The following is a 17,631-nucleotide window of genomic DNA, read 5'->3' on the forward strand; positions in this document are numbered from 1 at the left end:
AAGACTCTGTACAAAACAGAGCATACCACGCAGTATCTCTGTCATCGAGTCACTGCTGAAGTGCTCAATTGAAAACTTGAAGCAGCCTTTCAAAACATGGGTACTGACCCCAAGGGTCGAAAAGAAATGTCAGCCCCACAAGGCCACATATACATCAGGGACAATGTGCCACTGGACCCCCTGTTGGTTCATACAGCATGTAGGAGATACTCTGCTCCTGACAAGCAGATCAAGAAATGTGATGCTGCAGTTAAATGAGTTGCCTTAACCGCATGCGTGCGGGCGGAATTCCGCTCGTACGCTGAGATTTTTTTAATCGCACTTTACGTGACGAGCTGGGCTCGTCATCAGCGTGCGAGGAGGCTACGCCATGACGAGCCCAGCTCGTCATCAGCGTCGAAGGGGTTAAGGGAATCCACACAAAAGCAAATTGCAAACTCAATAGCTCTGTTAACCCCATATGACAGCTACCAATGGTAGGAGATGAAACCGCTTCTGTAACACCTCAAAGAACTGTACACCAAAATTAGTGAAAGAATAAAAGGGATCAATCATTCCTATGCCTTGCCCACTCAATAACCTATTCAGATCCTGCATCAACTGAATTTCACAATCAGGGCAAAAAATTCACACTTATGTCCACAACAAACTCAAGCCTTTCTGGGAGTCACACGTCATTCAATAAGAGGCAAAACCTATTCCAGTCTAGAGAGCTGGATGGCTTTCCAAATGAGGCTTCTCCTCTACCAACCGTCACATCCTCTGACAGTGAGAATGATGGTTTTTGGGTATAATAGGTTCCTGTATTGCTCTAAACCTCCACAAAGAAGTTATCACAAGCAACACAGAACTGCAAAGATCTAGTGTTTGTGGAATCCTGCGATAAGCAAAATGTAAAATGGTGGAACAAGAACAACTTGCTACTGGGCATTTCCTTCTTCGACCCTCAACCGCAAGTGATCATCAATACATATACATTCCTGAAAGGCTGGGGAACCTGCATGGGAGAACTCATAATACAGGGTCAGTGATCCCCCTCAACAATGTTCACTAAACATCAAGTATATCAATTTATTAGTGTAAATAATAGATTAAGCTATTTTAATCCAATCTAAATACCAACCAAATACAGGTTTTGACACAAGCTATTTGATTATTCAGAAATTGAATGATAAGATGGTGCAATGCATGTGCTTGCAAAGTTCCACTTTCTTTTTTCCAGTTGTGAATATCTTAAGGACCATAAGAATGACAAGTCTTTGAGGTTAATGTCACTGCATTTGCCACTTAGAGCTCCTCAAGCACAAATTAAACATACGTTTGTATTAATTTGGACAACCATGACATCGATGTACAACATACTAAAGTGGGTGATGTACAGTTATCGAAGATTGCTCAAAAAATATTCTATTGGGTGATTTTACAATAAACTGATCCTTGCGGAAAAACTGACAGGGGTGAGCAATTTTGCAGATCTCAATGGGAGTTGTCAACAAACTCTCCAATGGGATACTAAGTCACAGTAATATAAAATTATTATTAATAATTTGGGTAACCCCAAGAGGTAGAGCTCTTTCCTACAAGGAGACACCAAAACCGCTCCTGCAGGTATCCACAACCCTGTTTACTGGGTAATGCTCTGTGGATCAGCCGGTCATGGATACTTTCTCAGTCTTTCCCCCCCCCACTGCCACGAATTCCGTATGTTACGAGAAAAATGCACCTACTTGGACAATACAGCCATGGAAGTTGACTCTAACAATGAGCAAAAGATGGCAGTGGTCTATACTAGCCAGCACCTCTGTATGAGTTTGTATCAGTAGTCAAGAGTATACTCAGGGATATTCTCCAGTGTGCTCAATGTCAAACACTGTGCCATCCACAGTGCTACTATGTATGTGGGCAACCCCACATCACAAATATGCAAAAAAAACTTTGTTAGACAGAGCACAACCCAAAAGTATATTATCACAGGGACTTTAGTAAGTCAAAAACACATGTGACATAGTAAATGGCACAACTCGAAGATTGTCCAAAAAGCAAAGGAATCTTTAATTTTCTAATCTGCTTCAAAGTTGACAAATAGACAAGCAAGATTCACAGCCGACACGTGTTTTGTCTTGAGACGGACTTTTTCAAGGCTGTACAAAGAATACATATATATACATCCAATTAGGCTCATAGACCATATAAAAAATATGTGTTACACAAAATGTCATAGAGTTCTTAATCGAAATCTATGAAAGATAGGGAAAGGCAAGAAGAAAACACCAGAAAAGGAAATTTGAGAGGGCTAGTATTCATGTTGCTTTACTTAAAGCAGAGGAAAAAGAAAAGCCAGTGAACCAATAAACCAAGAAAAGTGCTCTACAAAAATAAAAAATAAGAAACGAAGAGAAATAGCAAAAGGGAAATAGAGTAAATCGGAGAGTGATCAAAATATTTTAATTAGCAGTAAAATTCCCATAGAATAGTCCTCAAGAAGCCGAAAAGGTACAAAAATGTGTCCAATAGGATTCCCATAGGGTACATAAATATATGTCATGAAGTACCTAATGCAAAAAGTATTGACAATATGGATTTCACGAAGTTTCTTCAAAAGAGAGAGCACAGCTTCTGTACCGGTTTCAAACTGTCTGTAAGTACAAACAAACTGTCAGCAAAGCAGGAACAATTATAAAACATTTTCAAAAGAGCCAGCACTTATAAGGGCCATATAGTCCTAAAGTTACAATGGCCATGGAATGTAAGCAGTCTTAGCCCGGATCTAGAGTCAGGGTTTGCCCCTTTAAACTGGAGAGTAGCCTACATGGTCATGGACACAAATGGACCCAACCATGTTGTAGTGTACACACAGAGATATATACCTGCTAAGCCGTCACACTCCTGAAAAACTTTCAAAGGTCAATGTCTGGATTCAATGTAGTAATCGCATAGGTCCTAGAGGTGTAGGAGATGGTACCATCCGGTCAGTGATACCTACAGAAGACAAACAGTATCTATGATTAGCATATTATTATGCCATCCTATGCAACTGATCCTATTTATGAAAAGATGAGCGGTGTGTAGAAGGTGCACGCCACGGGCTGTTACAATTATATAAACAACTACTTCTTCAGTATGATACACTGTAAGAACGGTCATTCATTTTGCCATTATCAAGTGCCTTTCACCGGTTTGGTGGTGTTGCTGTTGCCCAATCTACGCTGACTTTCTCGCACTCAATGTAAGTCACTAGCGATATGAATGGCTGTGATACAGCCCTGTCCGTTATGTTTTGACTTCATGTTTTTACGCGACTGGGGGACCTATCTTCACTTAAAGGGATCCTTGGGTGTTCTTAAGTGCATTTTTTGTTTCCTTGTTTATAGACAGCAACAGGATTGGTCACTGGTTTCTGTCTACTCCGCTACTACTTTCCACATTTTGAAATTTTCCATTACAGGTATGTCCATGTAGTATTTTGCCCGTCACGCTTTTATAGACTCTGGTACCTGGATTAGATAAATGAGGTAGCTGGGTGATGTGCCCAAGACTGTTATATGTAGTGCATTTTTCTCACAGAAAATTGCTGTTGGATCATACTTTGAATATCTTGTTTATTTTCTGCTTGCATATTTATTTTGGCGAAGTCCAGCTCACCAGGTGTTTCATGGATCCACATTGCCTGAGATATAATAACTCTCACAGTTCTAACAGTGTATCATACTGAAGAAGTAGTTGTTTATATAATTGCAAAAGCCCATGGCGTGCACATTCTACACACCACTCATCTTTTCATAAATAGAATCAGTTGCATAGGATGGCATAATAATATGCTAATCATAGATACTGTTTGTCTTCTGTAGGTATCACTGACCAGACGGTACCATCTCCTACACCTCTAGGACCTATGTGATTACTACAGTGAATCCAGACATTGACCCTTGAAAGTTTTTCAGGAGTGTGACGGCTTAGCAGGTATATATCTCTGTGTGTACACTACAACATGGAAGTTGACTCTCCCTGATATGTCCATAAACCCACGTTAAAAACTGCAGTGAACCAGAATCTGTTGTCACATCAATAAGGCCCACTGCTTCATCTGAATCCCTGAGCGCTTAGACTTGTGATTTTGTACCTGAAATCTAAGAGTTTGATCCCCTCAAAAACTATCATAACTTAAACTGCAGCTCACTTACTCCTTCCCACGTACTAGGCTTAGGTTAGGTACACCGGGGTAGGCGTATCTTAGAAGCACCAGTTGAGTACGTTTAGTCAATGATTTTTTATATGTATATATTTTATCTATTTTAAACACGGTATGGCTTAGAAACCATACCATGCTTTTACAGTATTATTTCATAATACTCCTTTTACTGTACGCACTTTACTTTGACAAGTATTGCAATTGTGGCAACTCACTTCTCTTGCATGAGAAAGAAGACTGTTCAATAAATAACCACTTTTATTGAAAACGCCCGTCTCTCTATTTCTCTGCGCATCTGGTGAAACTAAGTATGCACGATTGACTGAGTGAAATAGTTATCTATTGTTTCCGCGACTCTGGAGACATACTCCTTATTCTGGAGGGATCAAAGTTGTCATGTTTATACGCTTGTCAGAAACTAATCCCTTCTTGTCTATTCAGGGAAGTTAACACCTCCTTGTTTACTCGAGAAAGTTTCTAGTGACTTCTGAGCTAGCTGGCATTCACAATTAAGTCTAACATATTCAATAGAGACGTAGTCGACCTCAGTCCTACGTCTAAACTATCGTTTGTTATTCCAATGCGCAGAGCCTATTGGGAATATAGGAACTACACTACATGGCGCCCAACGTTTGGTAAGGCGATAATTTAACGCTAGATACTAGAATAACCCAGTCGTGCTTTTCACACAGACCCCTTTTTCCCGTAAAAACTCCAATAGACGTCTGGAGTGGGTGAAAGGTTAATATCCGCCAAAACTTAGTAGGATGAGAATCCTATGCATTAGTTTTTGGTTTAGTCAACGTTGAAGGATACAGTGTTCCAGAATATTGTGCACCTAATCTTTGTTTCCTTGAAACTTGCTCTGCAAAAACTTTGTCAGAAAACATGTCAGAAAGTGACGACGTAAGGGAGAGAGCTAAAATAGCAGCTCAACTCTTAGCGGAAGACACAAGTCTCCGGCAAGATGACCCGGAGGCTATACTAATACCAGTCAATGTAAGGAAGAGTGTAACTTACAAACTTATAGAAAATGGAGTATCATCAAGAGGTGGTACAGTCATATTTGTGGTAGAGGCCCATGAATATCGGCAGACAGAGGTATTCTATCCCTGGATACATTTTCCAGCAGCACATGCTGTGACACGGGATTTTAACTACTACAAAGTAGGGGAATCTCCAACGGACTACGTTCCTTTTGAGGACATTGAAATTCCACTAACATACCAAGAGCACCAGCTCTGGTTTAATGGTGCCCTAAAACATCAAAATCACTTCACCAGGCTCGGTACACTAGGTAGACCAGGAGCCACATGGCCGGTTCTAGCCAGCTATACACCACATCCTGACATTGGAAAAATGTCAGACCAAGAACTTTTAGTTAAGCTAAAAGAATTAACAAAAGCATATAGAGAATTAGTTCAATTGACAATTGACGGTACAAACTGCCGCCAAAAATTGAAAGAAACAGATATAGCAGAACAACCTTTTGAACTTGCCAGAATAATTGAAAAATCCTATGAAGAATTAGGTAGAGATAGTTTGGGTGGGAAACCACTAAAACCACAACTAACTGAAAATCCTGAAAAAACCTTTATTAAAAATAATCTCATTACTCTAAAAAAGAAGTGGGAGGGTAATAAACAGCTCCCAGGGAAAAACAGTTCCAGTCCAGAGGAAGGTCTCCCCAACGGAGAAATAGATCTTCAGAACGGGGGGTCAGGTCTCCACAACGGGAGCCCTCTGAGAAAAGATACAACCTTAAAGATAGGGATAAATTAAGAAAACCTGACAGATATCAAGATATTGATATACGTCCCTCTTGATCTTTTCAGACTTCCTCACAGAAATCGGAAAGAAGAGGACAGTCAGAACACAAAGCAGAGCACGTCCAGTCCAAAGACAAGGAACCTGCTCATCAAAATAAAAAATTACAATTTCCCAAAAAGTAGGTAGCCAGTATTAAAATAAGACATGCCGAGGATTCTGAGAACACAACTCAAGAACGGAGAATGGGCCCAGACCATGCTAGACAGCGCAGCAGAAGTGACCATAGCTCGCAATTTCCTGATGAATCTTCTGGAGACAGTGGACACGAATGAATACATTCAGGTGGAAACTGCAGACACCAGGGTTAGTGTACCCCATAAATTATATGAAATAACATTACGTATAGAAGGGGACAGAACTAGGAAAATAAAAAGTCTCTTTTGGGAGAACCTATCGAAAGGCTATGATATCATGCTAGCAGAGAAAGACTGGCCACCAGAGTTTGTCAGGGAGTGCCCACATGGCGAAGAAAGGATTATGCCTGCCTTCTCAAATCACATTCCAATTCATAAAAACTACACAGATGCTAGAAAATGGGCAGTGGCCCAAGCCCCTGCATTATATAAAAATCATGTAGGATGGGATGAGGATTCTCCTCACCATAAAATTCAGTTAAAAAATCAACCTACTGCACAGAGGCAGTATCCTGTTAAGCAAGAAGCTAAAAAACAAGTCAGGGAGATCTTAGATCAACTTGAATATCAGGGGGTAATTGAAACATGCACCTCGCAAATGAACAATCCTTTGTTTCCTGTCTCCAAGCCAGACGATTCATATCGTCTAGTTTTGGACTACAGACACCTAAACTCATGTTGCAAAACATTTGCAGTACAAAACTCACACAGTGCAGCACTAATGAATAACATTGTGCGCAAAAAATATAAAACGACATAAGATATTTCAAATGGTTTCTTTTGTCAAAACATTGCACCAGAAAGCAGGTATTTGACCGCTTTCTCCTGTATGGGGGCACAAAAGCAATTTTGTCGTCTCCCACAGGGATTCAAGAACAGCCCAGGATTATTTTCAGCCAGGGTAACAGAGTTACTACAAATGTATGATGATGTGGCATTATCTTATGTCGATGACATCTATCTTACAGATGATGACCTGGAGACACACTTGAAAAGAGTGAACACCATTATACTTGGGTTCGCAGCGGAAGGGTATAAATTCAACTTTAAAAAGTCACGAATTGCCCACCTAACAGTCCTATTTTCGGGATATGAGTTATCAAGTGAAGGCAAAAGCCTAGCAGACAACTTCTTAGAGAAGTGTGCAGTACTCCAAGCTCCAAAGATGCTGAAAAATGTACAATCAATTCTAGGTTTCCTGAATTTCGGAAGAACTTACATTCTAAACTATGCAGAGAGGGTTAAACCACTCTACGAATTAATAAAACCTGATTTCAAACCAATTAATTGGACTCGGAAACACACAAAAATATTAAGATCAATACAAACAGATATGTTAACTAAAACAAAGCTGCAAACACGCGCAAACGAACGCAACCTTGTAATCAGAGTCATCCCAGGAAGATGCGGATTTACGTACTTGACCTCTAATGAGGGAGAAACTGTACCAATAGCTTATAAATCACACTTGTACACACAAGCTGAAATGAAATTCAGTTCTGCTGAAAAAATTCTGACTGCGGTTCAAACTGCTGTACCAAAAGAAAAAGCCCAAGCACAAGGTAAGAGCATATCTGTTTTCACAGCAGTATCAGCCCTTGAGGCAGTAACAAGACCAAGCATTCCGAATGCTAAAGCTTTAGATCCAAAATGGATACAATGGGAAAATTCTCTTGCTGCAACAGACCTGAAACATTCATTTGATCCAAAAATGAAAAAATTAGAAGATCTGGAATACGAACATGAATGTCCTCTGTCAATCGAAATTCTGCCTCTCGAACAGTACACCTGTGTAATATACATGGACAGATTTGCACAACACTACGTTGTGGAAAAACAAGTTTACAATGCAGCATGCGCGATTGTTAAAGGTTGCTGGCGCTTAGGTAAATTCAGAGCGATGCTCACTAAAACTGAATCACTCAGAAAATGTACAGCTCAGCGAGCTGAAATAAGATCTTTAAAGATGGCGCTTGAAAATGCTGATCGCGAATTCCCCACACTAATAGTGTGCGATTCGCATTACTGCGTCCAGTCTTACAATAATTACATGCAGACCTGGATTAAGAACGGTTACAAAGATGAGACAGGTGCCACAATAAAGCATAAAAAACTTTGGTAACAAGTAGTTCTTTTACAAAAAGAACTACGAAAGACTCACGTGATACATACGCAGAGTCTTCGACGTGATGGCGTTCACGTTGCAGGGAATTCATTGGCTAACAGAGCCACAGCGGCAGCTGTCAAACCAGCTCCTGTAGCTACAAAAAAGCGTTCTAAAAAACAAATAGATGGAGAAACGCTATTAGCAGTAAAAGCCTCAATGGAAGGCAACTATGCGGCGTTACCTCTAAATTATCCACTCGGAAATACATACATAATTGATGCGAACTCCGTCCCGTTTGCTCGAATCCCTGGAGTGGGGGACAGAGTAATTCCACACACGAACCAGAGGGCTTACTTGATTCAAGAAGCACACATGGGAATGGGTCTGAGGCACCAAGAGATCTTGAAATCTCTAATAGAATTACAATCACAATACTGGTGGCCGGGGATGAGCGTGCAAATTTATAACTTTGCAAAGAATTGTCAGGACTGCAACAGAGATCGCAGTTGTGAACCGGACCAGACACCAGCCCAGACACCTCTATTAGAAAGCATTAGGTTATCTATACTCAGACATCCAGACGGAAAAATGCGATCCCATAATTATTAAGACGAGATTCATTTAGATGAGACCCCAGCGCTCAGCTGACGCCAGAACTGTTATAAAAGATTTGAGAGTCTTTATCGGCACATACGCAAATGGCATGCTACATTGTGACCAGGGTCCTGCGTTTAGCTCTCGAGCTTACAAGGAGGCCATGACCAGCTTGGGCATTGCATTGAGCTACTCTAGTCCATTCCATCCCGAGGGAAATGCGGTAGTGGAGAGAAAAAAACGTGACATAAAGCAATCAATAACAGCAAGGGTATTAGGTTCGGGTGACGGGTGGGTCAAACATCTAACAAGTGTCCAACGTAGTATTAATAATCTGCCAAGAAATTCTCTGGGGGGAATCACTCCGTATGAAATTTTGTTTGGTACCAAAATGATCATCAGTGACCTCGATTGTCAAACTTTAGTGGTGGAACAAAAAACCTTTGATATCAAAGATCGTTTGGCTGTTTTACAGGACTTAAATGAAACAAGAAGAAGCCTAAGTAACACAAAGCTAAAGCCAACGCCCACTGAAGAAAAACCACCTGTCCCAGCAAGACCTGTCTGGGTTCCAAAGATTGGGGATCTGGTCAGAGAAAAGATCGCGGTGAAGAAGGAATTTGGGCCTTCTTACAGAAAAGCAGTACCTGTCATAGCTATCAGCGGAACAAGATCAGTAGTACTACCGCCCCTTGCTGGTAAAAAGGAGAACAGAGTTGTATCAATCGACCTGGTAAAACCACAATCATGTGGCCAATAATAAGTAGTAGGCCCAGTGGACTCCCAAGAAGTAGCAGAAGACCAAACCTTGCTACAATTCAAGAGGTTCAAACTGAGAGACTAATCACATGTGATAAACCTGCAGAGAATAAAAAAGGACTATGCAACAAAGCCATGGAACTTGTGCCTCTTGAAACCCAAATTGCAACAGTTCATCCAGAAACACCAATCTACAATGATGTAGCCTCTGACTACACACGTACAAAGATTAATGAAAATCCAGAAGCAATTCCAACAATTGACAGAACTGCATCTGGCTACTTCATCAATTTCGATGACTTTTTTGATGATCCAAGTGAACATGAAGAAATGCCAGCAACTAAAACTTTCAAAGAAAAAATGACTGAACTCTTTCATCAGCTCAAAGAAACATATCTGATTTCACTATGGATTGAATTATGGATTGTGTTAGGTGTACTTTTCCTCCTACTCTGGCTCATTTTGGTTTTAAGCTTGGGAAAATTCATTGATGGAAAATATAGTACAATGGACACAGCAAGTCAGAACATCAACTTGGTCCTAAAGCCTCACAGATCTTCTCACATCGAAAAAAGAGAACTATCATCAGTGAACATCACAGCCATTCCTATACCTGGTGGTGTAGCATGGGACGCTACTGATTACGAATTCTATGGCCCGGTTGAACTCTTGAAATATCCACATCTGTTCAAGGTTTCATTAAGTGACTTTGTATCAGCTAGTACTTTCTCTGATGATTGGGACTTTGAAAATATTAATAATATGAGGTCAGATTTAGAAATGTCAACAAAATTTACAGAACATGATTATTTAGAAGGCTCATCAAACTATGAAGAAATTTATTGCTTTAATCATTATGGGCATCACTATTTGCATAAACCTGCTAATCCTATAAATGTTTTTAATTATAATCAATGGGAACATTGTCCCACACCGCCAAAAGGCAGCTCGAAAACATTTTATGAGAAATTCACATACTTCTCAGGGTTTAACATCACTGATCCAGAAACGTTTTATTTTAAAATGTTAAACTAAACAGGAATGAAAAACATGCTGACAAACACTAAATTGATATAGTCCACAAAATTGTATGAAAAAATGTCTACATTCGGTTTTGAATTTTGGAAAAACAACATTGAAACAAAAACCATTTGGGGTACAAAAGATTGGCAGGTACAAGGTCTAGAATCATTATTCAGAGCCTGCATGATCCCAGAACAGATAATATTCCTGAATGACACCATTCAACAAACAACCTGTCTTGGCCTAGCCAAGATAAAAGACTTAAACAAACTGTCTATACCAAAGCCCATACCTGATAGTAATAGCACTACAGATGTGGAGATAGACGTATCCCATATTTTACACCAAAACAGAACAAATCCTGATTGGAGAAAATGGTTGATCTGGCCCACAGACACTAATAACTGTCAAGACAGATTCCTGAATAAAAGACTGGGGTTCAAACAGAACAGGCCAGACCCAAGATATTCTTGACTTTACTTAAAGAAGGTGCTGACTTGCGAGATTTCATATTGGGATCTCGCAAACAGCGTCAAAAACATTTCATATACGCCGGTATATATGCTGCTTACAACGAAGCTTGGAAAGTAATCCAAATTGAAACTGCTGAAAACGACTCTGTCCTCTAGAATTTATTCACTGGACAGAATTGTATCATCTGCTATTGATATAATAGAACAGGATATGCTAATGTTACAACATGGCCAGTTACGTTCTATTGTACAGTTAGGCTGGACGTTACAAAATCTGCGTTCAGGCTACGTGCCATGGCGTCTAATCAACACAATGTCATTATTTTCTATCTTTAACCTTACAGATAAACAAATCTCTTTGGCACAAAAAGGAGCAGACTATATGGTGCTGAGCATTGAAAAACTAGAAAAATTGCCATTAATAATGTCAGAACGACCTGTCATTGAATGGATAATACATGGTACAATTACAATTCCGATAACAACTTTCCAGTTTCAATATTGCCAAAAGTATATACCAGCAAGCCTGTATGAAAGGTTGGGTAAAGGATACTTCAAGTCAACCTGGAATTTACCTTATACACATAGATGTTATAGTGAAGGGAAAAAAGAGGTATTTCTTAGTGGCAACAATTGTAAAAAATCACTAAGCGGTACACTCCTGTGTCAAGGTATTAACTTGCATGGAGTCTGCAAAGGTTAATCAAATAACCTTTCATGCCACCTGCACGGCACCCCTGCTACACAGATAGAGCCTTTTTTCAGACAACTTTCCAACGGCAGCTACGTTATAATAAGTGACCACAGCTGTTGTGGCATGGTGCCAGGAACGGCATATCTCGTGAGCGTTACTTCCAGGGTCATTTGCTGTATGCAAGTATTGTATCCAAACAGCTAACCAGACAAGGAGGCAGCAATATGGCCTTCTCTGAATATCTCTTCTATTGGAATTGATACTTTAAGCAGAATGAAGTCTATTCTTTTACAAACAACTGTGCCTTTAACATCGTCTAAAGAAACGTATGATCTGCAAGTTGCAAGGACAGCGGCAGAGATACATGCATTATTATCGACAAATTGCCCCGTGCATTTTGTAGAAATGTTAGGTCAAATTTTAAACATGTCTGATACCAGTGGCATCGCACATGTATTTTTGTTCCTTCTGCTCCGATATGGCAAATAAATCCAGCCACAAACAAAACTCTGGCAACCATGGAAGAAACGATCCTAGCGATGAGATACCGAGAAAGAATAACTAACGTACTCGGCTTAGCTCAGAGATCTTTCTTTCATTCAGACCAATCTGGCAAGATTGCATCCTAACTGTTCTACAATGCCTGCTATGCGGAGAAGAATGTGTGTTGGACGTCTGTCTCACACTACCATCAGCAGTACCTATGGATATCGATACTTTGCTTGGTTTGGTAACGGCTCATGCAACGTGTTGTCCCCAGCGGCTACCTATTCTGATGACGGCATTCGTTGAGACCTCACCATTACGATTAGGTGACGGTGAGGTACGAGATGAAAGTGGCACACAGGTACAACCTTCTGTGACCATTGCTGATCTAGACACCAATGATGGCAATGCTTCTCATTTATGCACTATGTCTACTTTTTCGGACTTGGTCCAACTTTCACCTACTGTTGTAGACAAATTCTATGCCAGCCTATCTGAGTTAATGTTCTCTCCTAACAACGAGAATAACTTTTGAGCACACAGCGTTCTCTGAACTCTGAATTCGGCCTTCAATTTTGAAAAACAAAAACTTCTACAAAAAAGTGAAACTATTTTTCCTGAAAGCGAAACTATTTTTCCCCGTTCCCAAAATATTTACATATTTTTTGGCACATGATACTCTGCTTAAAGTAGAACTATTTTTAGAGAACAAGATTTCTATTTGAAACTCTAGAGACAATATTTTGATTCAGCCTCTAGCACATGTACAATCTTGTATAAATATGTGATGAAATGGTCTCGACCTTCTCTTCTGTATTTTCTACTGCGTGAAAACGTACAGTACAATACTCATCTTTCGTGTACATACCATTTCAAATGCATTTTTTGTATTTTGGGGTGGGCTGGAAAACACATGCATAGTTATATGTTTAATATTGTTTAGTATTTAGTAATGATGGACATTATACGTGGAGTGGGTGTTGTGAACGTATCTAGGACCCTATTTAAATATTCCCGATTTATGCCCTAATGTGGTTATAACAAATCATATCTTTATAAAGGCATAAGAATCATATCCATATTTAGTAATAGCCAATGCAGTCCAAATACGGCAAGGCTACTCCCATAGACTCCTAGAAAGCACAACGCGTTCTTTAAACAAACCAAGCCTCAAGCAGCCCGGAATTTCCCCCTGCTTCTGTTTTGATTTGTCCAAGATCTCCTGGAGTCCTGAAAGAACTAAGTTCTTAGTGACGTCTTATGTCCAACCTTACGTCAAACTCTGCACCTTCCAGGTATAAATATACCAACAGCTGCCCTAGCAAACACACGGTGGTTTGGAGCAGATAGACTATCTACTTGCCCGACGCCCTGCTGTGGCAAGTGCCGAAGGAAGCAAACCCTCCAATTGACGCACTGAGAGAGACGCTGTCTTTTCTCCTGCCGAGAAATCCAGCTCCAGTGTTTCCAGTCACCCTTGCGGGTTGCTGGGAGATCGAGTCCTAAGAACGAGATACAAGACCTCCTTCATTCTATAAACAAGGTACGGAGCTGATTAGATCCTTAGAGAATTCTTGATTCAGATTCTTGGCAAAAACTATCTTAACTTAAACTGCAGCTCACTTACTCCTTCCCACGTACTAGGCTTAGGTTAGGTACACCGGGGTAGGCGTATCTTAGAGGCACCAGTTGAGTACGTTTAGTCAATGATTTTATATATGTATATATTTAATCTATTTTAAACACAGTATGGCTTAGAAACCGTACCATGCTTTTACAGTATTATTTCATAATACTCCTTTTACTGTACGTACTTTACTTTATGACAAGTATTGCAATTGTGGTAACTCACTTCTCTTGCATGAGAAAGAAGACTGTTCAAAACATAACCACTTTTATTGAAAACGCCCGTCTCTCTATTTCTCTGCGCTTCTGGTGAAACTAAGTATGCACGATTGACTGAGTGAAATAGTTATCTATTGTTTCCGCGACTCTGGAGATATACTCCTTATTCTGGAGGGAGCAAAGTTGTCATGTTTATGCGGTTGTCAGAAATTAATCCCTTCTTGTCTATTCAGGGAAGTTAACACCTCCTTGTTTACTCGAGAAAGTTTCTAGTGACTTCTGAGCTAGCTGGCATTCACAATTAAGTCTAACATATTCAATAGAGACCTAGTCGACCTCAGTCCTGCGTCTAAACTATCGTTTATGTTATTCCAATGGTCAGAGCCTATTGGGAATATAGGAACTACACTACATGGCGCCCAACGCTTGGTAAGGCGATAATTTAACGCTAGATACTAGAATAACTCAGTCGTGCTTTTCACACAGACCCCTTTTTTCCGTAAAAACTCCAATAGACGTCTGGAGTGGGTGAAAGGTTAATATCCGCCAAAACTTAGTAGGATGAGAATCCTATGTATTAGTTTTTGGTTTAGTCAATGTTGAAGGATTCAGTGTTCCAAAATATTATGCACCTAATCTTTTCCTTGAAACTTGCTCTGCTAAAACTTTCTGTCAGAAAACATGTCAGAAAGTGACGACGAAAGGGAGAGAGCTAAAATTGCAGCTCAACTCTGAGCGGAAGACACGAGTCTCCGGCAAGATGACCCGGAGGCTATACTAATACCAGTTAATGTAAGGAAGAGTGTAACTTACAAACTTATAGAAAATGGAGTATCATCAAGAGGTGGTACAGTCATATTTGTGGTAGAGGCCCATGAATATCGGCAGACAGAGGTATTCTATTACTGGATACATTTTCCAGCAGCACATGCTGTGACACGCAATTTTCACTACTACAAAGTAGGGGAATCTCCAACGGAATACGTTCCTTTCAAGGACATTGAAATTCCACTAACACACCAAGAGCACCAGCTCTGGTTTAATGGCACCCTAAAACATCAAAATCACTTCACCAGGCTCGGTCCACTAGGTAGACCAGGAGCCACATGGGCCTACAAAGAGTTTACAGGGGCTTATAGCAGGCTCATTGCTTGCCATTGTTGTGCTTTGTCACTCATATGCTTTCTGCTTATTCAATGGCATTCCGTGTCCCAGCAGAGTGCATATGTTTTCCAGCTCTCCCTTTTGTGCTTCTACCACCCCCTCAAATGCCACTCCCTGTCCTGCTGTGATCATCATTTGATGCACCCTGTCTCATCTACTTCTTCCCCTTACAAAACTTGTTGGTGCTACACATTGATTTTCTTCTTTGTGTATTTCTCCCCTGCCTTCCATGTTAATTATCCCTTACCATCCTAGTTGCTTCTCCACTTTGTGCTGCTTCCCCCCCCCCACCCACTCCACTTCTCATCCCTGTCCGCTCCCTGAAGGGCCTTGCAGCATATTGCTGCTGGCCCACCTGCCTTAAAACACTTTTATGCTGCTTCAGTTTCAGATTTTTTTTATTTACCAATCCATCTCATCAAAAAAAAAAAGTACTTTGTCCTTTCGTGGATGTACATGCTTGGTGATGTCTATGCACATCTACAAAATTACGTGACCAGCCACATTATTGCACTTTTTTTTTTAATGGCCTTACAGCATTGTCAAACCCAATAGGTACCCAGAGGTGCTATCTATTAGCGTTTACTAATGCTTGTTCTTGTATATTTCATCTTCTTGTGTTGCTCTTTTGTGTTACATTTTCACCCTAAGATTCTAAGGGTATTCCCAGAAGTGAGACTCGTGCTCGCTACGCCATTGGATTGAACCTAACCTTGCTTCTGAGGGGTAATTCACCGAAACCGGTCCCAGGATGATTCTTTTCTGGTCCAGGGAGGAACTGGCCTAGCATTTTGGACTGGACTCTTCCCATGGGGAGCAGGGTGAAGGCTGATTTGCATATGACTGCTAAAATGTAAAATCTGATTCTCTCATTTTTTGATTAAGCTATGCCTCATTCATTTTTCACCCCTGCCCTACTTCCAGCCTGGCTCTATCCTAGACACTGCATCTGTATAAACATGAGTAAAGAATCTAGATTGGGCATTGTAGGCTGTGTATACATGCAGAGACAGTGCAAAAGAACAGCTGGTGTCTGCTCAGGGTTTTTCAGACAATGGTAAAGCCTCAAGTAAAGTTTACTCAGATAGCATATCTTGTTGTGCAACCTTAGGACGCGACAATTGCACAAGACACCAAGACTGTCAATTCTTACCGTTACCTCATTTGTGTGTTATTCTCAAAGCTCTATTTACCTCTGGGCATCCCTTGTTTGTGATCTTTGCTATAAAAACCCATGTAACCATCGTTCGGTGTGCTTCCTCCTACAGTATCTCTATAGTGCTCGTTGGATGAGCCCCCATTCATAAATGCTAATAAATGACCCTTGGTTTGTACTTCACTCCAGTGTCGATTCCTCCTTACTTGTTAAGAACCCGTGAACTAAGGGTGACCCTACACCAGTGGGTTTTCAATAATCCGCTTCCACAGCTGGGTCCAAACTGGAATGGCATAGTGAGCAAAATAATGGATTAAAATCAAACCAGTAGCTGTTACGTATTTATCCCTGACCACGCCCCATCTGTTTATGATGTTATTTCCAAATTGCATAAAATAGCTGCGGAAATACACCAAGACTTGATCTGAGTGGTTATGGAGAATCATTTCTATCTGGGGCTGGAAATTGTTAATGTGAATAGCAACCATAGGAATTATCTTTCTCACTTGCAGCATCCATTGTGCCCCTACAATATGTACAGTTTGTATAGCCATTTGTAATAATGTTAAACCTCCCCCGATTAATGTTCTTGAATTGAATCGAGAAATGATGATGCAAACTGAAATCAAATAGCAAAGGATCTTGGAAATATTACGGAAGAGCTCCATATTACAAAATAGGATGTATTAGAAGGGATACTAGCTGATCGTGGTGGGGCATGTCGCATTATCAGTAGTAGCTGTTGCATATGTATCCCTGACCACGCCCCATCTGTGTATGATGCCATTTCCAAATTGGATAAAATAGCTGCGGAAATACACCAAGACCAAGGAAAATGGGGGGTGAATGTTTGACAGTGTTCAGCATTACATCCATCTTCTTTTTGTGTTGCATTAAAGCACTTTTATGCTACTTAAGCTTCATATTTTTTTTAATTTACCAATCCATCTCATCAACAAAAACAAAAAGTACTGGTGTCATTTTGTAGACGCACATGCTTGGTGATGCATGCACATCTCTACAAAATGACGTGACCAGAAACATTATTGCACTTTTTTTAAATGGCGATGCCCAAAAGCGCATTGTCAAACCCAATAGGTCCCAAAGATGAGACCTATTCGCCTTTACTAATGCTTGTTCTTGTTGAATTCACCTCCCTTCAGAGAGTAAGTGAGCT

This window comes from Lissotriton helveticus, chromosome 12 (genome assembly GCF_964261635.1).
Source record: "Lissotriton helveticus chromosome 12, aLisHel1.1, whole genome shotgun sequence".
Taxonomy (NCBI): domain Eukaryota; kingdom Metazoa; phylum Chordata; class Amphibia; order Caudata; family Salamandridae; genus Lissotriton; species Lissotriton helveticus.